At 44.4% G+C, this 20,527-nt stretch overlaps 1 long non-coding RNA gene across 2 annotated transcripts in view; it reads right to left on the minus strand.

The window, feature by feature from the left end:
- The window catches only part of LOC110257270 (uncharacterized), a 99,286-nt gene that overhangs the window by 12,399 nt on the left and 66,360 nt on the right, over nucleotides 1-20,527 (minus strand). Inside the window, exons 2-3 of one of the 2 annotated variants that reach the window (XR_002339673.2) lie at nucleotides 5,704-5,899; nucleotides 3,773-4,640 (exon numbers count right to left, since the gene is read on the minus strand). This is a non-coding gene — a long non-coding RNA (uncharacterized LOC110257270). Of the gene's footprint in view, nucleotides 1-3,772; nucleotides 4,641-5,703; nucleotides 5,900-20,527 lie in introns of those variants that run through there. The other variant, XR_002339672.2, reaches the window with a different exon arrangement.

A 20,527-nucleotide genomic window follows, 5' to 3' on the forward strand; every position in this document is an offset into this window, starting at 1 on the left:
CCCTTGGGGGAGGGAGGACTGCACCCCCTGGGATGCAAGGAGCTTGATATAGAGACATCACAGGCTTAAGCCTCCTAAGATGTGAAACCTGGCTTGGATGCCTCTTCCAGGAAGCCAACCCTGACTGATGTCGCCCCACACAGGGCATAAAGGTAGCATAGCGCAGTGTGAGACAGCTGGCCAGACAGATGGAAGAGCAGTGGAGTGCATAGCGGGTGCTGCTAGAGCAGGGAGCCCGTCCTGCCCAGTCTCTTTCCTAACTCTCTTTCCATCCTTTGGATTTCACTGAAGAAAGCCTCAGTGTCGTCTAATCTGTCTCTAACATGGCTCTCCTGTCTGCTGATCTCCCCTTTTAACAAAGAGAGCAGGCCTTGGGCTCTGCAGCATCGGATCTAGCTAGATTTTGATAACAGCACTTTGTTTTCGTTGTATTTATTTCCTACAGTCTCTTTCAAACAACACTGGTCTTCCCTGGACAGAAAGTGACCCATCGTTGGAGCACAGGAAGGTGGAGATGCTGAAGGCAGGAGCTGAAGGAAGATTTGGGGAGGCAGTGCTGGGGAATCTTGGGTGCGGGACCCACGCCAGCTCTGCTCTCTGCTGCTGTGTGACTTCGGGCTGATAGCTTTGCTCCCGGAGCCTCAATTTCTCCATGTAAAATGGAGCTGACCATGTACTGCACCTGGTGAAGATTTTCGGAGTGTGTATACATGTGAAAGCATCCAGATGGTGCTTGGCATGAAGTCTGCACTCTGGTGGTCTCGTTCCTTGCAGGACCCACCGTTCCCCTGAGCTGGTCTCAGAGTCTTCTCTGGTCCCGCAGTCAGAACGGCCTAGGCTCCCTGTTCAGTGGAAGCTAAAGGAGCCTGGAGCCCCCAGCCATGCTCTGGGTCCAGCTCCCTGGCCTTGGGCTGGCGCTTCCCCTCCCTGGGCCTCAGTTTCCTGATTTGTCAGCAGAGGTTCTGACCACACGATTTCAAGATCCCTTGCTCTGACATAAGAACATTTCAGAGTTTCAACTCCGCAACAGAAGAATTTCTGTTTTACTGACTCAGTCTTGTGCTCCTCCCCACCTGCAGACTTGGCCATGGACCAGCGGCATGAGCCTCACCTGGGAACAGGTGAGAAATGCAGACTCTCAGGCCCCACTCGGATCTCCTGAATCAGCATCTGCCTTTTTGTTTGTTGGTCAAAATTTTGTCTTTCTAGGGCTGCACCTGCGGCATATGGAGGTTCTCAGGCTAGGGGTCGAATCAGAGCTACAGCCGCCAGCCTATGCCACAGCCACAGCAATGCCAGATCTGAGTCGTGTCTGTGACCTACACCACAGCTCATGGCAACACCGGATCCTTAACCCACTGAACAAGGCCAGGGATCGAACCCACAACCTCATGGTTCCTAGTTGGATTCATTTCCACTGCGCCATGATGGGAACTCCAGCATCTGCCTTTTAACAAGATGCCCAGAGGACTTGAAAAGCTGATTTATACGGCCCAGTCTGACACAAGAGTTTTAAATGTTTTTCCGTCTTCACTTACACTTACAGATTTCTTAGGAATTTTAAAAAACAATGAGCATGGAATTTTTTTTCAAAACAATAAAGCTGTTAGAAAAATGTTAAAAGAACCCAGCCCAGTTCAGAGAAGAAATGGTTTCTGTAAATCTGGTAAACAGCTTTTCCCAGGAAATTCTCCTCCTGTGTAAGGTAGGGTCTCCCACTTTCCATAGGTTAGCCTCTGCCCAGCAAGTGTCTCCATCATGCCAGATTCCTGGAAGTCTGTGTTTGTGGGGTATGTGTGTATGCGTGTGGTGTGACTGTGTCTTGAAGCTGATCCACTGAGCAAAAACTTCAGCCAAGTCAGCAAAACTGGAATGGAAAAAACCCCTAGATTCCTAAGGGCTTCAGGGTAAGCCTGGGGAGCTTGGGCAACCAGCCCTCAGATAAACCAGAGCAGCGCGTACTGCGGATTAGTCAGGCATCTGGGCCTTCCAGTTGGGCCCACCTCCTAGAGGGCTTCTTGCCTCTCCCTCCTGCCCAGCGGGGGTCCTCTGTTTCTCCTCATCTCTAAAACAAAAGCCCCAAAGACTGGGCCATCCACGTCTTCAAGGAGTTTATCCCAGAGAAGCCATCCAATGGAGGCAAAGATCTTCCTGCAAGAATGTTCACCACATGCTGGTGATAAGAGTGAGAAGCCAGAGAGAAAATCCAAGTGTCCAAGAATAGGGCCCTGAGGTCACTTCGTGCTGTATTTCAATCCTCCGGGCAGCGCCTGGGAGTGGGTCAGCCGTTATGGGCAGGAGATGGCAGGTCTGGCTTTGAAGGATACTTGAAGCAAGTTATTTAGCCTCTCCAAGCCTCAGTTTCCTCAGCTGTAAAGTGGGGATGATCCTAACACCAAACTCCCTCTCTTGTTTTGAGGGTTAAATGAGGACACACACAGAAAACACGTAACAATATGCCTGGTGCCCAGCAAGCGCTGGGTCAGTGGTGGTTTGCTGTGCACTGGTTCAGATGCGGACAAATGTTGCAGGTAAATATTAATGACAAGGAAATATATATATGGTGCAGTGCAAATGCAACATGATCTGTTTTGTGAGGATATGTGTATATATTCACGTTTAACACAGTATGGAATTAATAAACATATGGCGAAGATGTGGTTGCTACAAGGACAGGAAACGTTTGGCCACTGGGTAACCCTTTCTTATTTCTCAGGCTCGCTTCCATCATCTCTGCCTGAAAGTGCCAGGGAAAGTCAGCTTTGGAGTGATCTTTGATTAGGACCATAACGATGACACAGAAGTGGTGCCAGTTGAGTGCGAAGAGCCAGGCACCTTCTAGGTGTCCTTCCAGCCATTTACTCTTCATAACCACCTATGAGGGGATACTATTAGTATTCCCATTTTACAGATGATGAAACTGAGGCACAAGGGGGCTGAGTAGTAATCTGTTGAAGGGCTCACAGCCAAAATGAGGTTAGAAGATAGTTTTGAACCAGGCTCTTAATTCCTATGCTATCCCACCCCTTAGGCGTCTCATTTACAAACAGTGCAACTAAGAACCCCAAGAACCCGGGGATCAGGCCCGAGGCCACAGAGCCAAGCAACTGCAGAGGAGGAACTAAGACTGAGCACCTCGAGGCCCAGACTCTGAGCCTCCACAGCGCCCCCTTCAGCTGGGAAGGGCACCTGGGCAACTAGCATTTGCCCTCCTCCGCACACAACCATAGGGCAGGAAAGTGCAGGTCTTTGGCGAGCAAAGGAGATAACCCAGAAACCCCTGGCACCATCCCCCCTGCCCAGCACTGCCTCCACCCTCTAAATCCTGTGGCATTTAAGGCAAATGTGATCCATATGGCTCTGATTCATTTACACTTAAATCTTCAAAATACTGGATTCGAAGAGCTGTTACTTGCAAAGCCTTCAGAACCTGTTAAGTAAGATTCAGCTCCCTAACTCCTGCTCCCAGCCCCCGCCGCCAATCCCGTCTCCCTCCCCTTTCCCCATCTGGACCGGGGCTCACACCAGCATCTGGTAGCGCTGAAAAGAAACGCACAAACGCACACTGGGAAATGTGTATGTGGGCTCCGGAGACAGTTATGAGGATGTTCAGAGCAGCAGTGTTTGTAATCCCCAAAGCTGGAAACAAGGCATATGCCTCTAACGGGAGAGTGGACAAATAAAACTGTGGCCACGATACCACACAGACGTGAAATGGATGCGTCTCACAGACAGCCTGTTAAGGGCAGAAACCAAAACAGTTGCAGACAAATTCATCTAATAATACCAATTCAACAACATTTTATTTTATTTCTTAATGAATTCTATTACATTGATAGGTGTACAACAATCATCACAACCAAATTTTACAGCATTTCCATCCCAAACTCTCAGTGCATCCCCCACCCCCCAACTGGTCTCATTTGGAAACCGTAAGTTTTTCAAAGTCTGCGAGTCAGGATCTGTTCTGCAAAGAAGTTCATTGTGTCCTTTTTTGAGAGTCCACATGTAAATGATAGCATTTGATGTTGGTGTCCCATTGTCTGACTGACTTAGCATAATTTCTAGGTCCATCCATGTTGCTGCAAATGCTGTTATTTCTTTCCTTTTAATGGCTGAGTCATATTCCATTGTGTATATGTACCACATCTTCTTTATCCACTCACTCCTCTGTCGATGGATGTTGAAGTTGTTTCCATGTCTTGGCTATTGTAAATAGCACTGCAATGAACATTGGAGTTCATGTGTCTTTGTGAATCATGGTTTTCTCTGGATAGATGCCCAGGAGTGGGACTGCTGGATCAAAATGGTAATTGTATTTTTAGCTTTCTGAGGACTCTCCATACTGTTTTCCACAGTGGCTGCACCAATTTACAATCCCACCAACAGTGTAACAGGGTTCCTTTTTTTCCACTCCCTCTCTAGCACTTACTGTTTGCAGACTTTTTGATGACGGCCTTTCTGGCTGGGGTAAGGTGGCACCTCAGAGTGGTTTTGATTGGCATTTCTCTAATAATGAGTGATGTTGAACATCTTTTCATGTGTTTTTTGGCCATCCGTATGTCTTCTTTGTAGAATTGTCTGTTTAGATCTTCTGCCCATTTTTTGATGAGGTTGTTTGGGTTTTTTTTGGTATTGAGCTGTAGGAGGTGTTTAGAAATTTTGGAGATGAATCCCTTATCAATTGATTCATTTGCAAATATCATCTCCCATTCTGTGGGTTGTCTTTTTATTTTGTTTAAATAAAATTTTAAAACACTGAAAATCATTACTTGCAAATATAGAAACTACCTTGGTAAGGTTTCCTTTTTTTCTTAGGTCTGCTCCAGAGGCACACAGAGATTCCCAGGCTAGGGGTCCACCAGCCTATGCCACAGCCACAGCCTCAGCAATGCTGGATCCAAGCCTCGTCTGCAACCCATACCATAGTTCATGGCAATGCCTTAACCCACTGAATGAGGGCAGGGATTGAACCCATAACCTCATAGTTCCTAGTCGGATTCATTTCTGCTATGCCACAAGAGGAACTCTGGTAAAGTTTACTTTTTAACCTAGTAGTGAGTACCTGGATTTTTGTTCCAGCATGTGAACCTTTTTGTATAATGTTAGAAAGCTACATAATAAAATTTTCAAAAAATCCTAGACTTAGCATCAGCAAAGAAATGTATCTTATGTATTGAGTTCAATTCCCTTATTTCACAGAAGAGGAGAAGAAAATAATTCAGTATTTGTTAGCTTTGTAACACTTCAGCATACTTACTTGCCAAGCCTGTCCTCATTTCATTTAAATTCTACACCCCTGCACTGCAGCATCTGCTATTACTATTTTCATTTTACAGATGAGGCCCGGAAGGCTCTGAAACTTCCTCAAGGTCATGTGGCTGATAAACCACAGGGTTGGGATAGGAGTCCTGACCTTCTGGCTCCCAAGGTCACACACACACCAGATCACATGCTGTTGAGGCCAGCACTGTTATTTGATTTCCCCCCACAATTCTCCGAGTTAGGTTTTACTATTCCCAGTTTTACGGATGAGGAAACCGAGGCTCTGAGCAGTCAAGTGATTTGCTAATGGTTGTTCAGGGAGTTATTCCACAGAGACCAGACCAGGGAGCTTCCTGACTCCAGGTCCAGTCCTCTTTCTAGTCCAGGCTTCACCTGGAAGATCTGCAGGTGGGAGAATGCAGCCATGTTTATTCTTACCTTCCATTCTTTTGAAGCTCTACGCAGTTTAATTACTTCCAAGGAGAATGAAGCCCCCAAAGTTGCCTCAGCAGGTGTGGGGCACTGAGTTGTCTAGAAGGGGAGAACCTGGGGAACCTGGCATCCTGCAGCCAAAGGAGCCAACTTCAATTCCACGTTCATTCATGACCAGCATCCAGTCTATTTGTCAAGGTTCCTGCAGGAAACAGGTGGCACAAGCAAATTGGGTGATTGAGGGGAGTTTAATAAAAGGACTATGCACAAATTTACAGGTAGGGTGTGGAAAAAGCAACCAGTTACATTGTAGTGCTTTGGGGCTGGCAAAGGCAGGGAGGTATCACCACCCAGGTCTGATGGGCAAAGGAAAGAGCCATTATCCACCCCAGGGTGGAAGCACTTTTCAGTGGGCTGCCTGACTAGACCTGTGCCCTTGGTACAGGGCTCAGCACCTCCAAGGAGGGAGCTGAGGAAGGATAACCCAACCTCACACTCCTCCTTCCCTCAGATCCCTTGCTAGTAGCAGATCCCTTGCTGATCTTTTGGCCAAATCCCATGGGAAACAGGGCAAAGAAGGCTCTTGGTGGAGTTCATACAGCTCAGCTTCCCAGGGCACAGAGCAGGCTGGGGAGAGCCAGAGACTGAATCCAGAGAGGCAGGGAGAAGATACCTCTCTATTCTACAGAAAACACTGGCTCTCGTTCAGACATGCTCAGACTTGCACCCTTTTGTATCACCTCCACGGCCAGCCCCTGGTATGAGTGTCATCCCTCGGCTGTCTTTCTGCAATAGACTCTTGAGTTATCTCCCAGCTTCTACAGTCAGCAATCCTTGCAAATTGCACATCAAACCGTGACACTCCTCTGCTCGGAAACTTCAACGGAAGGGTATAAGCCAAAGTCCTTACAAAACCTCACAAGTTCCTATACCATGTGTCATCCACCCTCACCCCTTGACCTCATCTCCCTATTTTTCTCCAGTGCTCATTCTGCTCCAGCCACAATGACTTCCTTTCTCTGTGATATACCAGGAGAGCGCCTGCTTTAGGGCCTTTACTGATCCCTCTGCCTTTTCCTCCCCCTCCATTTTTCACCTTCCATCAGGTCTACTCAAGGGTCTCTTGCTCAGTAGGACCTATTCTGACCCTCCTTTGTAAAACTGCAAACTCTCTCCCCATCTCTCACCCCCCACCCCTGGTCTCCATCATCCTGCTCTAGCTTTCTTTTCCTCCTATTACCTGTCCTCTTTTAACATGCCATAAAATGTACTTAACTGTTATATTTGTTTTCTTTTTTAAATTAAAAAAAATTTTTTTTTCTCTTTTTAGGGCTGTGCCTGCAAGATACAGAAGATCCCAGGCTGGGGCTCAAACTGGAGCTGTAGCTGCTGGCGTCTGCCACAGCCATAGCAACGCCAGATCCGAGCTGCATCTGCGATCTACACCACAGGCCATGGCAACACCGGCTCCTTAACCCACTGCGTGAGGCCAGGAATCCAACCCGCATCCTCATGGATACTAGTTGGGTTTGCTACTGCTGAGCCATGATGGGAACTCCAGGTTTGTTTTCTCTATCTTTCCATTAGAACACAAGCTCTGCAAGCATAAGGCTCTGTTTTGTTCATCAGCGTGTCTCCGGAACTTGGAATTTAGTAGGTAGTCCACACATAGTTGCTGAATGTTGTTGAATGACTGAAAGGGAGGTGAGGAAAGATTAGGCTTGGAATTTTCTGATTAGAAAAGGGTAGATGCAAACTATTACATTTAGATAAGGATAAGCAATGAGGTCCCGCTGTAGAGCACAGAACTACATCCAATCACTTGTGACAGAACATGATAAGAAGATAATATGAGAAAAAGAATGTATACACATGTATAACTGGATCACTTTGCTGTACAGCAAAAATTGACAGAACATTGTAAATCAACTATAATTTTTTTAAAAAGGGTAGAGAGTGGGTAGAGCCAGTGAGAAGATTAACGGGTCCCATAGGAGGAGAAGGAAAAAAGTCAACGGAGAACTGTTCAATATCTACCATATACCTGTTAAAATTGTACCCTACCAACAGATATCAAAGGCCTGAACATTCTGTATACACTTTGACCTAGCAATTCCACTTTCAAGAATTTTTACGAGGAAACAGTCACAGTTTTTTGGTAAAAATGTGGCCACAATGAAATTCTTCATAGTGTGTTTATAACAGTAAAAAATTGGAACCACAGTAGCCATCAAATAATGCTTCTATGGCACAGCCATAGGTGGGATACCATGCAAATATTAAGTGTATTAATCCACTTGAAAATGTACTTATGATAACGCTTAGTGAGAAAAGCACATTATAAAACAGCATTATATTCTAATGTTTTGTTTTACTGAAACATACAGATGTCCCTTGAACCACATGGATTTAAACCATGTAGGTCCAGTTGTACACAAATTCCTTCCACTAAATTCTTATGATGGGAGTTCGTGTCATGGCTCAGGAGTTAATGAACCCAACTAGTGTCCATGAGGACTCGGGTTTGATCCCTGGCCTGGCTCAGTGGGTTAAGGATCCATCATTGCCGTGAGCCATGGTGTAGGTCTCATATGCTGGCAACTACAGCTCCAATTCCACCCCTAGCCTGGGAACCTCCATACGCCCTGGGGGCGGCCCTAAAAAGATAAAAAAAAAAAAAATTCATGTGACAGTACATGATTCATTGTATCCTTAGATAGGGAATCATGGATACTGGAGGGCCAACTGTGAAGTTATATGCAAATTTTTGACTGCATGGGGGTCAGCACCCATTGCCTTCACATTGTTCAAGCATCTGCATGTGCATTTTATTTCTTTTTTTTTTTGCTTGCTTGCTTTTTAGGGCCACACCCACAGCATACGGAGGTTCCGAGGCTAGGGGTCTAATCGAAGCTACAGCCTACACCACAGCCACAGCAATGCCAGATCCAAGCTGCATCTGGGGCCTATACCACAGCTCATGGCAATGCCAGATCCTTAATCCACTGATCGAGGTCAGGGATCAAACCCGCAACCTCATGGTTCCTAGTCGGATTCACTTCCACTGTGCCACAACGGGAACTCCTGCAGGTGCATTTTAAAAAGTCTAGATGTGTTCCCTTCATGGTTCAGTGGTTAACAAACCTGACCAGGATCCATGAGGATGTGGGTTCGATTCCTGGCCTTGCTCAGTGGGTTAAGGATCTGGTGTTGCCATGAGCTATGGCATAGGTCGCAGACAAGGTTCAGATCCCAAGTTGCTGTGGCTGTGGTGTAGGCCGGCAGCTGTAGCTCCAATTGGACCCTTAGCCTGGGAACCTCTGTGTGCTGCAGGTGCGGCCCTAAAATAGCAAAAGAAAAAAAAATCTAGGAAGCTATAACCCAAAATATTAATAGCACTTATCTCCAAATGGACACTATGCAGGTATCTTATTTCTTTTGCCTCAATTTCCTAAATTTGCTTCAAGGAACTTAAATTACTTACTTTAAAAACTAAATTTATATATTTAAAACAGCAGTTATTTATGAGATCTTGGACAAATAACTTGACTTCCTTTGGCCAGTTTCCTCATTTTTGAAAGGGAGATAAAAACAGTTTCAAGTCCCTCCACTTTAATCAGACCTGCTCTTAGATGTATATTGGAGGAACTGGCCAAAACTAAAATATAAGGGAAGAAAAAGAACTAAGAGATGTAAGGCTTGAAAGGGATAAAGTTAGCATTATTTGCAGTGACTATGTTTATTGACTTCAAAAAAAATCAAGCTGAACCTAAGAAAATTAATAACTACCCAGAAGATATAATTTTAAAATACAGGACATTCATGAATGGTAAAAAATATTATAAAGTCTCTGGGAAGTAATGAAGAAAAAAGCCAATCCAAACACACTAATTTATTCTTCCAGCACAGAGTAAACCTATTCAAAACTGTGTAATAATCTATATGGGAAAAGAATCTGAAAAGGAATAGATATATGTGTATGTATAACTGATTTACTTTGCTGTACACCAGAAGCTCACATAACTTTGTAAGTCAACCATATGCCAATAAAATTTAATAAAAATGAGAGAGGGAGGGAGAGAGAGAGAGAAAGAGAGGGAGAGAGAGCTAAGATATCCCCTTTTGTAACCCAAATGGACACTATGGGGCCTTCCTGGGACAGACCCCCTCCCCCATACCCTCTGCATTAGCTTCTCTCTGAAGAGCCTAGATAATAGTATCTGATACACATTTCCTGAGCTGTTTTACAGATGTTAAAACCCCCACCAAATGGAAGAAATTAACTACTTGATGACCACGTGCGCATAGCCCCCAGACCTACTGGCACCTAAGGATTGATAAATGTAACCCCTGTGACATCACCTGGTTACCTTGCCATCAACCAATCAGAGAACTGTGCATGAGCTGATCACATACCCTAGGATTCCCCTCCCTCATCTGCCCCTTAAAAGTGCTTTCCTGGGGGTTCCTGTCGTGGTGCAGTAGTTAACAAATCCGGCTAAGAACCATGAGGTTGCGGATTCGATCCCTGGCCTCCATCAGTGGGTTAAGGATCCAGCATTGCCATGAGCTGTGGTATAGATCACAAATGTAGCTCAGATCCCAAGTTGCTGTGGCTGTGGCTGCTGTGGCTGTGGGGTAGGCAGGCAGCTACAGCTCCTATTCAACCTCTAGCCTGGGAACCTCCTGGGTGCGGCCCTATAAAGACAAAAAGTTTAAAAAAGGAAAAAATGCTTTCCTGAAACCCAGCGGGGAGCTTGGGTGCTCTGAGCTGCCCTGGAGTCCTTGCCTGGTGCCCTGAAACAAATGCTGCACTGAACCTTACCACAACCCAGTGTCAGTAGACTGGCTTTTCTGCACACTGGTGAGCAGACCCAAGTCTGGTTTGCTAACACTCTCACCATTTCTAGTCCACATTAAAGTGGTTATTTTAGCCATTGTAAAAAGAAAAGAAGAACTAATGAAGACATACAGCCTGGAAAAAGAGTAAAATTTTTTTCCCATAGATGATATGCATAGAAAAACATAAGAAATCTACAAAAGAAACTATTAAACTCAAGACACAAGGTCAATATTTAAAAAATTAATTTTTGGAGTTCCTATTGTCGTTCAGCGGGTTAAGGATGTGGCCTTGCTGTGAGCTGCGCTGTGGGTCGCAGATGCAGCTCAGATCTGGTGTTGCTGTAGCTGTGGCATAGGCTCATAACTATAGACCTTATTCCACCCCTAGCCTGGGAATTTTCATATGTCACAAGTATGGCTATAAAAAGAAAAAAAATTAATTTTCATTCTATAGTAGCGCAAACAATTAAAAATTAGGTGAAAAATAATATTATTTATCATAGCTACTATAGAATTTTCATTCTATAGTAGTGCAAACAATTAAAAATTAGGTGATAAATAATATTATTTATCATAGTTACATCTGCACTTTTAAGCGGCAGATGAGGGAGGGGAATCCTAGAAATAAATGCGTCAAAAAATGTGTATGCAAGGAGTTCCCATCGTGGCACAGTGGAAATTAATCTGACTAATAACCACAAGGTCACAGGTTCGATCCCGGGCCTCACTCAGTGGATTACGGATCTGGTGTTGCCATGAGCTGTGGTATAGGTCGCAGACGTAGCTTGGATCCTGTGTGGCTGTGACGTAGGCTAGTGGCTATAGCTCCGATTTGACCCCTAGCCTGGGAACCTCAATAGGGGTGCAGCCCTAAAAAGGAAAAAAAAAAAAACAAAAAACAAAACAAAACAAAACAAAAAACCTCTGTGTGCGAAAAGATACAAAATACTGGCTAAAGAAATCAAAAAACATAAACGAAGAGAGAGTTATACCATGGTCATAGACTGGAGAGTTTAACATTGTTATTTTCTTCAAACTTATTATAGATTTAGCATAATCTCAATCAAACTTATTGGAGGATGTTTTGAACCACAAATTAAGTCTAAAATGTATATGGAAATGTAAACATCCTCAAATATTCAAATCATGGGTTGAAGGACTTATCCTACTTGATTTTAAGACTTACTATAGAGCCACAATAATCAAGACAACGTGGGAGTGGCCTAAGCATGGATATATGGTCAGTGAAAAAGGATGCTGTCCAGAAACAGATCCACACGTATATACAGCCAATTACTTTTCAACAAAAGTTCCAAGGTAATTCAACGGGGGGGAAAAGACTTTTTAACATACTGATATCTGGGAGGGGAAAAAATGAGTCTCAATGCCTACCCCATACTACACCCCAAAATCAATTTCAGATGAAATCAGAGAGCTACTTGCCAAAGCTCAAATTATAAAGCCTCTAGGAACAAACAGGAGAATGTTTTCCACCTTGGGAGAGACGAATACCTCTTGGAGACATCTCGATAGGTGCAATTTATAAAGACCAAGAAGACAGGCTACAGACTCAGAGAAAATATGTGCAAAAGGACTATCTGATAAGGAGCTATTATCCAGTCTAGCCCTCGGAAGAATGACTAGGATATATTAAAAAGTCTCCTGTGGCTCAGAGCATAATCTGGCAGTGACTGATGTGGAGACTGAGTCATAGAGAAATTGAGATTTAAAGATCCCACGGGGAGTTCCCATTGTGGCTCAGTGGGTTAAGAATCCCACTAGTATCCATGAGGATGCGGGTTCCATCCCTGGCCTCGCTCAGTGGGTTAAGGATGTGGCATTGTCGAAAGCTGCAGCGCAAGTCACAGATGCAGCTCAGATCTGGCATTGCCGTGGCTGTGGTATAGGCTGGCAGCTGCAGCTCCAATTCAACCCCTAGCATGGGAACTTCCATATGCTGCAGGTGTGGCCCTAAAATGCAAAAAATAAAAAAATAATAAAATAAAGTTCACACAGCTTGTGCGTAGGAGAGCCAGACTCTGAATCCCATGTAAAACTTCAGAGCTAAGACCAGATGACCAGTCCATAAAACCGTGCTAGAGGTGGTATTTCACTTATCACTGTACCTCTGCCCACTTTGTTTGATATTTTAGAGAAAATAATACACAGACGGCTTTCTCCGGCTGGACTTAACTGAATCAAACAACCTATTCCTTCCAGGACAGGAAAAGGTACCCAGGACACAGACCTCTTCCCTGGAGAGAAAGTCTATTTCTACATCATACAGGCCAGCTGATTTCCCCTGGGGCTGGAGTGTCTCAAGATCCTCCGACCTCCTTGCTCTGCACCTATTAACTACAGATCTGTGGCAAATTGCAGGACACTCATTGGTGATGCCCAAAAAGCTAGACATGAAGTTGAAGCAGAGTATGTAGCGTGTGCTCTCAGAGCTTTAAAACAAGCAAATACAGGTAAACCACAGTGAAAGTGAAAAAGAAGGGGCCCAGAAGTTCTATAGAAGGCTTGCCTCTCCTGGAGTCTTAGAGCCTCTCTGAACCTCTGGCCTTTGCGTGTCTCCTATGTGTAGCCAGGGGAAAGAATCTCAAGCTGGGAGGAACAGAGATCTTTCTGATATTCTAGTGGGACAAGGGGACTAAGCTCACTTCGGAGAAGTCATTGCTTTTTCAGTGACAGAATGTCTCCACTCCCGGTGGAAGAAGGTTTGGTGGGTATGCAAGGTTTTAACCAACGACTAAAGTTATCTCTTTGTCTGTGGCTTTTCCTTTCTCTCCATTGTGGGTCTGGGAGCCAGCACCTTGAAGCACGGCCCTTGATTAATTAATAAAGTTTTCTGCCCTAGGATGGAGGTGGTCAGTGGTAGGAGAGGGTGAGAATACTGTCCTTGATTAAAAAAAAAAAAAAAAAAAAACCCTTCTATCTACTTTGTGTATCCATGTATAACGTTAGTCTCCTAAATTGATCTGTTATTTTTTGCCCTAAGTTTATCTGTAGAAAATAATTTTTCGGGAGGCATATGACCTTGTCCTTAGCTATTTAGTCCATGTACATAAAATATGTCACATGTGTACTTATAAATGTATTTTGTTTTGTTTTGTTTTTTGTCTTTTTAGGGCCACACCCATGACATATGGAGGTTCCCAGGCTAGGGGTCAAATCGGAGCTGTAGCTGCCAGCCTATACCACAGTCACAGCAATGCCAGATCCAAGCCACATCTGTGACCTACACCACAGCTCACAGCAACGCCAGATCCTTAACCCACTGAGTGAGGCCAGGAATCGAACCTGTATCTTCATGAATGCTAGTCGGGTTCATTAACCACTGAGCCATGATGGGAACTCCCATAAATGTACATATAATGCTTAAAAACAAAGCATTCTGAATTTTTGAAAGAAAAAGAAATGTACCAAGAACTCTTAAAACTCAACAATAAGCAGGGGAACAACTTGATTAAAGAATGGGCTGAAAAACTTCACCAAAGGAGGTATACGGGTAGCAAATAAACAGATGAAAAAGTGCTTGCCATCCTATGTGAGTAGGGAAGCAGAAATTAAAGCAACAGTGACACACCTATTACAACAACAAAATCCTGAAACACTTGACGATGCCAGTTGCTGCCAAGGATGTGAGCAGCAGGAACTTTCATTCATTGCTGGTGGGAATGCAAAACAGTTACAACCACTTTGGAAGACAGTTTCCTATAAAACTAAACATGATTTTGCCATATGATCCAACTGCGCTCCTTGGTATTTACTCAAACGAATCAAAAACTTATGTCCTTATGAAAACCTGCACACAGGTTTTTTTTTCCCCTGAGCCTGCAGCATGCGGAAGTCCCCCAGCCAGGGGCTGAACCTGTGCCATAGCAGTAACCAGAGCCACAGCAGGGACAGCACTGGATTCCTAACCCGCTGAGCCACCAGGGAAATCTTGTACACAGCAGTTTATAGCAGCTTTATCCATAATTGCCAAAACTTGAAAGCAAATAAGATGCCCTTCGGTAGATGAATGGATAAATGGTGGGACATCCAAACAATGAAATTAGTACTGAAAAGAAACAAGCTATCAAGCCATAAAAAGACATGGAGAAAACTTAGATGGACATTACTTAAAGAAACTTAAATGGATTTCCATTTAAGTGAAAGAAGTAAATCTGAAAAGGCTACCTATTGTATGATTCAAACCACATGGCCTTCTGGAAAAAAAGGAAAACAATGCAAACAGTATAAAGATGAGTGGATGTCAGGGGTTGGGGGAAGAAGGGATGAATAAGCAGAGCACAGAGGATTTTTAATGGCAGTGAAACCATCTGTATGAAACCGGAATGGGGAATACATGTCATTATGCATTTGCCTAAACCAATAGAATGTTCAACGCCCAGGGTGAAACTCCAGTATAAACTATAGACTCTGGGAGACAATGTGTCACTGTGTGTTCATCAACTGTAACAAATATACCATTCTGATGGGAAAGGTTGATAGTGCGGCGGCTGTGAGCCAAAGACTGCTCTTTAAAAATAGTCTATTAGGGAGTTCCTATTGCGGATCAGTGGATTCGTGTCCATGAGGATATGGGTTCAATCCCTGGCCTTGCTCAATGGATTAAGGCTCTGGCATTACCTCAAGATGCTCCATAGGTCACAGATGGGGCCCAGATCTGGTGTTGCTGTGTCTGTGGTGTAGGCTGGTAGCTGCAGCTCTGAATTGACCCCTCATCCAGGAACTTCCAATTGCTGCAAAGTGCACCCCTAAAAAAAGGGCAAAAAAGAGGTAAAAATAGTCTATTAAAGAAGTTCCTTGGATGGGCAACAGGTTAAAGATCTGGCATTGTTTTTGCTGTGGTGTGGGGTCAATCCCTGGCCTGGGAACTTCCGATGCTATGGGTGGAGCCAAAAAAAAAAAAGTCTATTAAAAATTGGTAAGTTAGACTTCATTAAAAATATAACCTTTTGCTTACCGAAAGACATCATTAATATATGAAAATATGAGGCTTAGATGGGAGAAAATATTTTCAATATATATGACAAAGGACCTTCATCCAAATTATATAAAGAACTCCTACAACTCAACAATAAAAAGACAATCAATCCAATTTAAAGCAGAAGTTCAGAAGATCCAAGCACTCTACAAAAGAGATAGACAAATGGTCAAGAAGCAGGTGAGGAGTTCCTGTCGGGGCGCAGTGGAAAAGAATCCAGCTGGGAACCGTGAGATTTCAGGTTTGATCCCTGGCCTCGCTCAGTGGGTTAAGGATCTGGTGCTGCTGTGAGCTGTGGTATAGGTCAAAGACACGGCTCAGATCTGGCACTGCTGTGGTGGTGGCTGTGGCGTAGGCTGGTGGCTATAGCTCCGATTAGACCCCTAGCCTGGGAACCTCCATATGCTTCTGGTACAGCCCTACAAGGACAAAAGACCAAAAAAAAAAAAAAAAAAGGAAGCAGGTGAAAAGGTGTTCAGCATCATTACACATAAGGGAAAAGCAAATGAAAACTAACATGAGATACCACATGCCAGAATGGCTAAAATTAAAAACATGGACAATATCAAGTGTTCGTGAGGATGTGGAGCAGCTGGAACCCTTTTATTTTTCTGGTTGGAGTGTAAACTGGCGGAAACTATCTTGGAAAACTCTTTGGAAGTTTCTTCTGAAGGCAAAATATACTCCATGACTCAGCAATCCCATTTTTAAGAATGAAATATGCATATGTACATATGTACACATAACATAAAGAAGGCTTGTATGTGAAGGTTTATAGTAGTTTTGTTCATAATAGCCAAAAGCTAGTAATGGCGCTAGCATCTATAATTAGGTGAATGGATAAACAATTTCTTACAATGTTATACTATTCAGCAGTAAAAGAGAACAAATTACTGAAACATGCAATGACATAAATAAATCTGAAAAACACACTGAGTGAAAGAAACCAGCCATCAGAGTCCATGTGTGATTCCATTTACATGCAGTTCTGGAACAGGAGAAGCTAACCTACAGTGATGGACATTAGAACACTATTTGCCATTAGTGGGGATTGAGTGGCCAGTGGCAAAGGGCACTCTCTGGGGTGATGGAAATGTTTTATATCTTTATTGTGGTAGTGTCACATGAGTGTACACACCTGCCCAAACTCATCCAACTATACGTTTAAACTCTGCACATTTTTTGTGTATACATTAGAATGTAATAAAAATTAAGTAAAACTCAGAGGTTCCTACTGTGGCTCAGTGGGTTAAGAGCCCAACTAGCATCCATGAGGATGTGAGTTTCATTCCTGGCCTCGATCCGGCGTTGCTGCCATCTGTGATGTAGGTTGCAGATAAGTCTCAGATCTGGCATTGCTGTGGCTGTGGTATAGGTTGGCAGCTACAGCTCCAATTTGATCCCTAGCCGGAGAACTTCCATATGCCTCAGGTGTGGCCCTTAAAAACCTAAAAATAAATAAATCAATAAAAACTAGGTAGAACTAAAAAGCACTCAAGGGGTTCCCATTGTGACTCAGTGGGTTAAGAACCAAATATTGTTTCTGTGAGGATGCGTGTTTGATCCCTGCATTCAGTAGAAACAAAAGGATATTAATATATCAAAATTAAGTTTTTTTTCTTTTTTAAGGCTGCACCTGTGGCATATGGAAGTTTCCAGGCTAGGGGTCAAATGGGAGCTGCAGTTTCTGGGCCTACATCACAGCCACAGCAATGTGGGATCTGAGCCACATCTGTGATCTATATAGCAGATTGTGGCAATGCTGGATCCTGGATCCTTAGCCCATTGAGCAAGGCCAGGGATCAGACTCAAATCCTCCCAGAGACTGTGTTGGGTTCTTAACGTGCTGAGCCACAGAGAGAACTCCAAGCCTTTTAAACGGTGAAAAACATAGATGTAGCAAAGAGATGACAGACTGAAGGAAGGTAACTTGCATTGTCAAAACTTAGCAAGAATTAAAAAAGATCTCTTGACAATTGGCAATAAAATGACTCAATAGAAAATTGGGTGTTCCCACTGTGGCCCAATGGGATTGGTGGTGTCTCTGCAGTGCTGGGATGCAAGTTTGATCCCCAGCCTGGCACAGTGGGTTAAGGATCTGGCATTGCCACAGCTGCAGTGTAGGTTGCAACTGCAGCTCAGATCTGGAAACTCCATGTGCCACGAAGTGGGCAAAAAAAAAAAAAAAAGACAGAAAACTGACTTGACCAAGGGTTTGAGTTAGCAGTTCATAGTTCTCAGTCAAATCAGAAGTGCATATGTATTATATGACCATTCCATTCCTGGCTGTAGATTCTAGTGAAATTTTCACACAGGTGCATAAAGGATATGTTCCACTATGTTCAAGGTCATGTTGTTTGGGGGGCAGAGTGGAAGGCAATTCAACAGTGAGGAGTTGTATTAACTCTACCCTCTGTACCTAAAGTCTCACACAGGTACAGGCACACACACACATTTATTATGGACATGCTCTATTGCAGTTATTGTTGTATGTTACATAAATTAACTCACTTAGGCTCCATAATAAGAAAGAACTACTGTCATCATTCCCCCTTTTACAGATGGGGAAACTCAGGCACAGAGAGGTTAGGTAAGGTTCTGAAGGTCACACAGCTTGTCACTTGCAGAACTTAGATTCCAGCCTGAAGCCCACACTGACAACGGCTGGCTCTGCCTCTCTGTGCTTCCTGTGTATGACTGCAGAGGAGGACAGTCAGAACTTGAGGTCTAAGACCCAAGGGGTCCACCAAGTAATGCAAAAGCCTCTGCAAAAAAGTTTAACCCAGAGCAAGCAGGGTCTGTGCCTTCAGCCCAAATAAACATCCCACCAGCATTTCCTCAAATTCAGCCATCAGAGGGAGGGAGCCAGGTGGGAGCCCATGTGGTTTTGATAGAACATCCATTCAAGCGGAGCTTTAAATATTAGAGTGGCACTGTTGGTGCAGTTAAATTTAAGGATCTGTCAGTTTATGATGAATTTTTATTTTTAAAGGTTGCAAGTAAGCTGTAAACAATACACTCCAGACTGAAAGGTCCCCCATTTCACACCTGGCAGGGGCAGGGCAGGAGAGCCACGTGGGGTGGGTGGAGGGGGGTGGCTGGGAGGTGAGCAGGGAAGGGTTGAGAAGGGGTGATCCTCCCCACTGGTACCTCCAGGGAGGGGTGTGAAGGGCTGCATGCCCTAAAGTGAGGGAGGCAGGCTGCTACCCCAAAGAGAGCAGGACTGTTCTCTTCGCAACTTTAGTTTTCCTTTCCCCATTTCCAGAAAAGCAGGACCCTAATGGGCATTTAAGAATAATCCTTTGGGAGCTCTGCGCAGTCTGCTGCTGGAGGAAGTGGGCAAGTTATGCATGGTATGGACATACTTTTTTAAAATGTATATATGTATATAGAAAAGGGGCTAACAATCCTATACAAGATTTTGTGTGTGTGTGTGTCTTTTTGCCATTTCTTAGGCCGCTCCCGCGGCATATGGAGGTTCCCAGGCTAGGGGTCTAATTGGAGCTGCAGCCACCGGCCTACACCAGAGCCACAGCAACGCGGGATCCTTAACCCACTGAGCAAGGCCAGGGATCGAACCCGCCACCTCATGGTTCCTAGTCGGATTCGTTAACCACTGAGCCACGATGGGAACGCCTATACAAGATTTTTATTTCACATTTTTGGGTTTTAAATTTTTGTTTGGAATTTTTGTTTTTGTTTTGTTTTTTGCTTTTTAGGGCCACACCTGCAACATATGGAAGTTCCCAGGCTAGGGGTCGAATCATAGCCACAGCAATGAGGGATCCAGGCTGCACCTGTGACCTACCCCACATCTCACAGCAATGCCAGATCCCCGACCCTCTGAGCGAGGCCAGGGACTGAACCAGCATCCTCATGGATACTAGCTGTATTGGTTTCTGCTGTGCAACAATGGGAACTCTGCATTTTGGGGTTTTTAAAAAGATGTGCTGAACAGTAAACATCACGGCTTTTGCGGTCACCACAAAGTTGTTGCTAAGCAAACAAAACGCAGCCACCCAAATAACGTGCTCCCAGTGATGACTAACCTTTTCTGTGCTTTTGCCTTGTGCCAGGCCCCGGGCACCCCTCTTCACCCGCTATCCTATTTAATCTTCAGCCTCCCCTCCGAGGTGGTTACTATTTTGCATCCCCATTTTATCATCAAGGAAACTGAAGTTTAGGGAGGTGAAGTTCCTTGATGGGGGTATATAGCTAGAGAAAATGGAGTTGCTGAAACATAGGGAAACCTCGGTGAAGATTCAGCTTCAGCAATTCAGCTCGGCCCTGGCGTAGCATCTCATTCTTGTCTTTAGAGGCATTTAGGGGATCACTTCCAGGAGATGGAGACGCAAACCTGGGTCCCCGGTCTCCTCCCAAGCGCTACCAGCCAGGGAGGTACCCTCTCTACCAGGCTTATGTGCCCTGCTTGGCTCTCCCACAGCTCGGTTTGCCCAGCAACTATTTGGCCTCCTCGTTTCTTCAGAGATAGAAGGATGCAGGATGAATGACACAGGAAAGAGTGGCTTACCGTGAATCTTCTAACAGTGGGGGCCACAAATTCACACCCAAGTGTGTATGTCTGTGGGGCAGAGACTGATTGGGCCTCTCCCCTGGAAAACGAAACCAAGCATTGCAGAAATACGCTTAATCAAATTTTGAGTAATTGCGACTATGTGTTCATGCTTAACATGAGCGAAGAAATCCAGTGCTGCTTGTTTGAGCTCTGGTGGCACTTTTGCTTTTCTAATCAAATCATATGACAATGTGTTTTGCTTTACTTTTGTCTCGGCATGATTTACAAAGAAAAGCACTAGTGCAAAAATATTCGAGGGTTTTATCAGTTTCCCGAAGGGTTTCTTGTAATCTTTTAAGAGTTAAACTGTCCTCTTTGGAAACCCCTATCACCATGTCCTCTTTAACAATGGTAACTGGCCTAACTGCTCTGTCCCAGTTTGTCCATGGCATTGCAAGAATCTGAGTAGTTCATGA

This window comes from Sus scrofa, chromosome 16, assembly GCF_054392235.1.
Source record: "Sus scrofa isolate SSC_HxYL_T2T_F1_AM1 chromosome 16, Sscrofa_HxYL_maternal_Yorkshire_Landrace_v2.0, whole genome shotgun sequence".
Taxonomy (NCBI): domain Eukaryota; kingdom Metazoa; phylum Chordata; class Mammalia; order Artiodactyla; family Suidae; genus Sus; species Sus scrofa.